We start from the raw sequence: 7564 nt of genomic DNA, 5'->3' as shown, positions 1-7564 counted from the left end.
AAAAAAAAAAAAGAAAGAAAAATAGATAAAAAACAGAAATTGTTCTTCTGCTACTGTCTGCTTACTGTGAGAAAACTCCCCCCTAAAAATAAAGTTCTTTTTTTGTCTCCCAGTTTCTACCCAATAGACTGAATCTGTCTTTTCTCATATCTAAAGAATCAAACTCAGGATGAAAAAAAAGGGGTCCAGGGAGAGTTTGCAAGACTGAAAGGCATCCTGGACTCTGAAGAGCAGATAGAGCTGCAGAAACTGGAGGATGAGGAGAGGGAAGTTCTACATAGCCTGGAAGAGTCTGAAAACAAACTGGCTCAGCAGAATCAATTGGTGAAAGATCTCATCTCAGATCTTGAGCATCGGTTGGAGGGGTCAGCAATAGAGATGCTGCAGGTAAGAGACTTAGGCAAAATGTCTGCATCTGAAATTTAGGGAAAAAGAAGTCTGTTTTATTCTCTGCTGTGTTGCAGTGCTGTTTCTGTTAGTGATACTAAAATTCTTTGTGCCCTAAAGTATCCCTTCTAAGAACTAATATCAGTGATTGTAGGAGTAATTTAATGTATGAGTAGCAAGAGAAAATTTCATTTTCATTAAAATCCGTGTTGATCAAATACAGTATAAAAATTTGAACTTGAAGAAAAGACCCATTTCAAATTGTGAGATATATATATATGTCACCATTATCTTTTAAAATATTTCTTTATTTAATTTTATTTGTTATGATCATTTTTTTTTTTTTTTTACCAAGGTCACGGAGAGAGAGGGAAGGACAGTGAGAAAGCAAGCTGCTTTGTCCAGGATTCAAACCGTGGTCAGCCATGCGGGAGTAAACACCTTTAACCACCATGCCACTTGCAGGCCCCTTGATCACCATTCTTGGTAATCTAATGTGAGCATGTATCAGGCAACTTTTCATTACTCAGATTAGTCACAGAAAAACAAATGTACATCATGGAAATAAAGAGGTTTTTATTTTTTCTCTTGTAGAATGAATTGAAATTTCTCAGTTTATTTTAAAATCCTTTAAAAAAATCAGGGACCAGCAGTTAGCATAATGGCTATGTCGCTGGACCCCCACGTAGTGGACCGCGGTTCGTGTCCTGGACCCGGTGGCTTAAAACTCACGCCGGGCACATGTGTGTGCGTGCCCAAGATCCCGAGAGGAGAATGGAGGAGAAGGGATTGCGGCGTGGCCATCCCACCATATCACTAGGAAGACTGTTTTATTCCGTTTAGAAATGTCTGGACCAGGAGCTGGCACATGGCATGGTGATTAGGACACTGGAAAGCATACACACCCTTTGGAAAAAAACTAAAAAGTAAATGGATAAACAGATAAATGTGACATCCAAAACACAGGCCAAAATACCAAATATAAACAAATAGGATTACATCAAGCTAGAAAGTTTCTGCATGACAAAGGAAACAGTAATTCGAGTGAAGAGAAAACCCTCAGAATGGAGCAAAATATTTGCAAGCTATGCTTCAAATAAGGGATTGATAACAAGAATAATAGGGAACTCAAGCAGCTCACACACATAAAAACAAATAATCCAATTAAAAATTAGCAAATTAATTAAATAAACAGTTCTCTAAGGAAGGCATATAAATGGCCAAAATGCATATGAAAAATGTTCAACATTTCTTACCATAAGGGAAATATAAATCAACTTGGACAGATGAGCGAATTAAGGTGGGTAAGTCTAGTACCTTGCTCAATAAGGTAGGGTTGGAAACCTAGATCCACTGAGTGGACATGTTGATTGAGTCTTCAAGGATGAGCCTGGGGCCTGGAGCCTGAGACTGACGGTGAGACTGTGGCCTCTACCTGCAGAGGTTGGCCTGGAGGCTGAGTCCACAAGTGCTGGTCTAAATACTAGAGCTATAGGGTTTGGGCTGGTGCTTCTATAGTCCTAAGTCTGTGACCATGGGGGTCAACCTGTTTCTGAGGGCAGTTCAAGTGCTTCTATAGTCCTAAGTCTGTGACCATGGAGGTCAACCTGTTTCTGAGGGCAGTTCAGAGCAAAAGGAAGTAAGGTCAGCCTGTCATTACAGAATGCTTGGAATGTAGGGCTATAGGATCCAGCCTGAAGTTAGGACAGGCCTGGAGGCTCAGTCCATAGGTAACAGCTTAGAGTGTAAGGCGGTGAAGGCTTGCTAGAGTTCAGTTTTATTGGGGTGTATTCAGTGTTGGGGTTTGAGGCAATTATGGTGCTCACTTCACTCTCTTTCCACCATTTGGAAGATTTCTCTATCCATACTGTGCTGCTCAAGGTTGGGAGAGGAGTAATATGGGAAATGTAGAACTGTCCTTCCTATCCTCTTCACTTTATCTTGTTTGTTCATTTGTTTTAACAGCTTTTGTCTTACACCTATGTTTATAATTTCTCACCTTGATTTTTTTAGCTCTTGTGATATTTTAGTGCATGGGATTTTGTTTAGTTATTGCGTGTGTGTGTGTGTGTAGAAGGGAATGAACACTGGTGACCACCATCTTGCTGACAATTTAATTTAATTTCTATAGAACACACATTAATGTCCTCTCTATTATTTGACTTTGGTGACTATTTTTTTTATTATGATGTTCTTTCTTTCTTTTTCTTTCTTTTAATTTACGGATGGAATGTGCATAAACTAGACATAAGGAGTCAGAGAACAACCATCCTCCCAGTGGTGTATGGTTACTTTTTAAAGTCTTCTCCATTTCTCCATCCTTTTTGGATTTTGAGCACACAGTCAATGTATCTGGTGTGTTTTGTAAGCTGCAGATGCCAGCATTCAAACTATGGTTTGCCAAGTGGGATTCTGCTTCCTTAACCATCTTGTTACAGGTCCAGTCCATGATTTCTGATTTATATTTAATCGATATGTATTTTTTTAAAATAATTATTTATTTATAATTGTATTTATTCATTCATTTGTTTTTTTTAATTTGACCAGAGAGACACAGAGAAACAGTGAGAGAGCAAGCCACCAGATCTGGGACTTGAGCCGTGGTAAGCCATGTGGGAGTGTCCAGCGCCTTAACCACCACGCCACCTGCTGGTCCCAATTGATGTGTATTTTTATAGGGTACAGTATGGCTTTTATAAAGCATGCAATCAGTGTATAATATTCCAATTAATGACATGCACATATTCATCTTGTTAACACTGAACATTATAGTATGTTGTACATATTTAATAATTTTTATTTTTCAAAAATGTTATTTTATTTAAATACTTATTTTTATTTAACTTTATTTATTTATTTCTTTAAATTTGACAAGAGAGGGACAGAATGAGAGAGAGAGGGAGAGAAAGCAAGCCAGCAGGTTGGGGACTCAAACCGTGATTTCTATTTCATTGATTTTTATCTATTTAGAATCTTTCTATACATTTTAAAAATCATTTATTAAATTTCATTTATTATTTTTCAATTTGCTCTTAGCAAATTAAAAAGCACTCTTCAGAGACAGACAGAGATAGAGAGAAAGAGTAAAAGCAAGAAAGAAGGTAACCAGGTCTCAGACTCAAACTTTCTGTAAAATTTATTTCTGCTCTGTGGAGCCACCAGGTGGTATAGTGATTGAGGCACAGGACTCCCACATGGCCAAATGAGGTTCAAGTCTCAGATCCAGTGGCTTGAAATTCATGCCAGGCGTGTGTGCATGCAAACCCAATATCTCAAAAGGAGAATGGAGGTAAAGGGCTTGCTGCATGGCCATCTCTCTGGAGGGTGAGTTCTCACTTTTTTTTTTTATTTGGAGAGGTTTTCGCTATAAGGCACGTGCACTCGCCAGACAGAGAGAGACATAGAGACAGAAAGCGAGAAATCACCCCCCAGGGGGGATGTTCACGCCGCAATCCCTTCTCCTCCATTCTCCTCTCGGGATCTTGGGCACACATGCACACACACCCGGTGTGAGTTTTAAGCCACCGGATCCGGGATGCGAACCGTGGTCGACTACGTGGGAGTCCAGCGACATAGCCATTACGCTAACTCCTGGTTCCCAATTTCTCACTTTTTTGATGTCTTTCTCTCTCTGGCAAATGCACAAGTGCTTTGGCAAAAAGTTTTAAAAATAATTATTTCTGCTCTGAACCTTAATATTACTAATTGTTTTGCTTTGAGTGTCGTTTGTGGTTTCTTTTCCAATTTTATAAGGTCGAAATTTTAGTTACTATGAAATTATTTGTTTTGTTAGTGTTCAACTACATAAATAAGTTGCTTCAATTATATTTCATCCATTTTGATTTTTAAGTTTTCATTTTTATTTAATTTAATATATCCTTGGGACCAGCAGTTGGCATAATGTCTATGTCGCTGGACTCCCATGTAGCCCACTGACGTTCAAGTCCCATACCCAGAGGCTTAAACTCATGCTGGACGTGTGTGTGTGTGTGTGCCCAAGATCCTGAGAGAATGGAGGAGAAGGGGTTGCGGTGTGGCCATCCCCCTGGTGGGGGATTTCTTGCTTTCTGTCTCTCTGTTTCTGGCGAGTACACGCACCCTGTATGAAAAACCTCTCAAAAAAAAAAAATGATTATTAAAATGGCTTTTCTTTTTTTTCTTATTTTTTTCTTTAGTGAATCTGTCTTTAACAACAATCACACTTATAATCTAGACTATAAAGTGAGATGTGAAAAGTCTCAAATTCCATTTTGTGGTTTTGTAATTCTTATTTTATTTACATTTCATCACTGTACATCTTACCAGCATATAGAAGGCATCTTCCCAGCATGAATACACTGAATATTAATCTAGTCAAAGATACTGCCATACACGTTCTCCTTAACGTAATTTTACACATTTGTTTCTGTTAAATATTTGCTTTTCTTCCCCCACTACCCTGATTCCCGCTATCTTACCTAAAATTTCTTTGTTATTTTTTTATTGAATGCTGGTTAGTCTCAAGTCAGTTTTCTAATTTCAAAGTATTTGGCAATTTCTTAGTGTTTCTTTTATGTGGATTTCAAATATAATGTCTTCGTAGTCAGAGAATACATATTTTATTTATTGGTATTTTAAAATGTGTTGAAACTTGTTTAATGGCCTACAATATTACATATTGAGAACATATGTTCTACATTAATTTAAAAAGATTGGATATTTTGCACTGATTAGATGAAATGTTCTGTAAATACCAGATAGGTCAAGATGGTGGCTAATTTTGTCCATGTCGTCTATATCCTTTAAGATTTTTATGCAAATTGTTATTCATTTATTAAGAATAACTTACTGAAATCAACCACTATTTGTTTTATTTCACTTTTTTTTTAAAAAGATATTTTTGCCATAGTGTGCCATGTTTTTGCCATAGTGTACCAGAGTGAGACAGAGAGGAAAAGTGAGAAATCATCTCCCTGGTGGGATGGCCACATCCCAATCCCTTCTCCAGTCTCCTCTCAGGATTTTGGGTATGCATGGACACACCTGGAGTGTTTTTCAGGCCACCAGGTCTGGGACTTCAACTGCAGAATTGTGCATTTGTGATCTAGTGTCTTAACCACCACATCTGTCACCTGCTGGCCCCGTATTTTAATTCTTTAACATTAATTTTTGTTTTGTTGTGTTGCATTTTCTTAGTAAAATTTTTGCTATAGGACATGTGCACTGGCCAGAGAAACACCAAGCGAGAAATCCCCTGGGAAGGATGGCCACACCACAATCTCTTCTCCTCTCAGGATTTTGGGCAGGCAAACCTATGTTCTCAATCTGAGGTTTAAGCTACCAGGTCTAGGACTTTAACTATGGAAAAATGAGGAGTCCTGCTAGTCCCAGTTTCCTGTACTTTGAAGCTCTATTTGTAGCTACCTACACATTTATATTGTTATATCTTTTCGATATACTGAAGCGTTTTTCATTATGAAATATCACTTTCATTCTCTAGTAATTGTCTTGCCTTAGAATCTATTTTGTCTAATATTAATATATCCACTTCACTAATTCATTGTTACTACTTGCATAGTATATTTTTTATGCTTTATTTTTATCCTTTATGTGCTTTTGAGTCTAATCTATATTCTATATGCATTGATAAAGAAATCTTTTTTCATTTAGTCTAATAATTTCAGCCTTTTCATTGTATTACTGAAAGAACAACACTTAATGCAATTGTGATGTGGTTTTATTTAAATTTACTATTTTTCTATTTGTTCTGTGTACATCTTCTGTCTTTTTTTTGCTCTTTCTTTCTGTCTTATCTGGCTTTTATTGTGTTAATTAAATATTTCCCAGGGAGGCTTTTAGTTTTTCTAATTTTCTAGCTGTATTCTTTTAGTTTCCTTCCTACTTGGCTGCACTAGTGATCACAATATTCACCTTATCCTACTACAATCTAATTAAAAAATAATAACTTATTTCCAATAAAATATGAAAATGTGCCATCAGTATTGCTTCATTTTCTTCCTTATTCTCTATGACCTAATATCCATTGTGGGGGCCAATAGGTGGCATAGTGGTTGAGACAGAAGACTGCCACATAGCCAAACATGGTTTGAGTCCTGGACCCGGTGACTTGAATCATGCTGGGCATGTACGCATGCATGCCAAAAATCTCTAGAGGAGAATGGATGAGAAGGGATTGTGACATGGCCATTCTCTCTGTGGTATGATTTTTCACTGTCTCTCTCTGTCTCTGTCTTTCCCACAAGCACATGCTGCAGCAAGCACATGCACCCTAAAGCAAAACTCTGTCCAAGAAAATATATTACACACATATATGTTACATATCTACCAAAAAGTATTTAATTATTGTGTTGTTAATCTTATATATTTTTAAATTATTAAGAAAATAGATGAGCAAATAAACTGTAGAATACTTTATGTTAATTCAGATTTGTAGCATTTCCTTGGTGTTTAGTAATATTCTTGGAGAAATTTTTTTCTAACTGAGGAGTTTTGTAAGGTTAATCTGCCAGAAACATACTCTTCTCAATCTTTTTGAAAAATAATGACTTTATTTCTAAAGAATATTTTTGCTTGGGGCCAACAGGTGATATGGTGGTTAAGGCTCTGGACTCCCACATGGCCAATCATGTTTCCAGTCTCGAACCTGGTGGCTAGAAACTTACAGCGGGCACGTGTGTGTTTTTGTACATGCCCAAACTTCTGAGACAAGAATAGAGAAGATGGGAATTGTGGCATGGTCTTCCCCTCTCAGGACTGATTTCTCACTTTCTCTCTGTGTCTCCAAGTCTACACACCCTGTAGTAAAAATCTCTCTTTAAAAAAAAAAAAAAAGAAAGAAAGAATAGTTTTGCTTTATACAGAATTCTGGTATGATAATTTATTTGTTTGTTTTTCCAGTGTTTTCATTGTGTCTATCCTCTATTCTTTCAGATGAGGATTTAGTCATTGATCATTTGAGGGTGTTCTTTGTATGATCATTTGTTTTATATGTTGTGACTTTTAAAAAATTTCCCTTTTGTATGGCCTTCATAAGTTTGGATGGTATATTTACCTGCAGTTTCACTTAATCTAACTGGGGGTTCATTGAGTTTGGAGGAGCACATTAATTTTTTTATAGGATTTAGAAAATTTTCCTGATTATTTTAAATTTTTTTCTTTTATCTATCTCTTGTCCTGC

General features: G+C 36.9%; 1 pseudogene; it reads left to right on the top strand.

Moving 5' to 3' along the window:
- The window catches only part of LOC102489183 (tripartite motif-containing protein 5-like), a 19237-nt pseudogene that overhangs the window by 6312 nt on the left and 5361 nt on the right, over window positions 1-7564 (top strand).

The sequence above is a fragment of the Tupaia chinensis genome, unplaced genomic scaffold (assembly GCF_000334495.1).
Source record: "Tupaia chinensis unplaced genomic scaffold, TupChi_1.0 Scaffold139491_1, whole genome shotgun sequence".
Classification (NCBI taxonomy): domain Eukaryota; kingdom Metazoa; phylum Chordata; class Mammalia; order Scandentia; family Tupaiidae; genus Tupaia; species Tupaia belangeri.
This window is presented reverse-complemented; position numbering and strand designations above follow the sequence as displayed.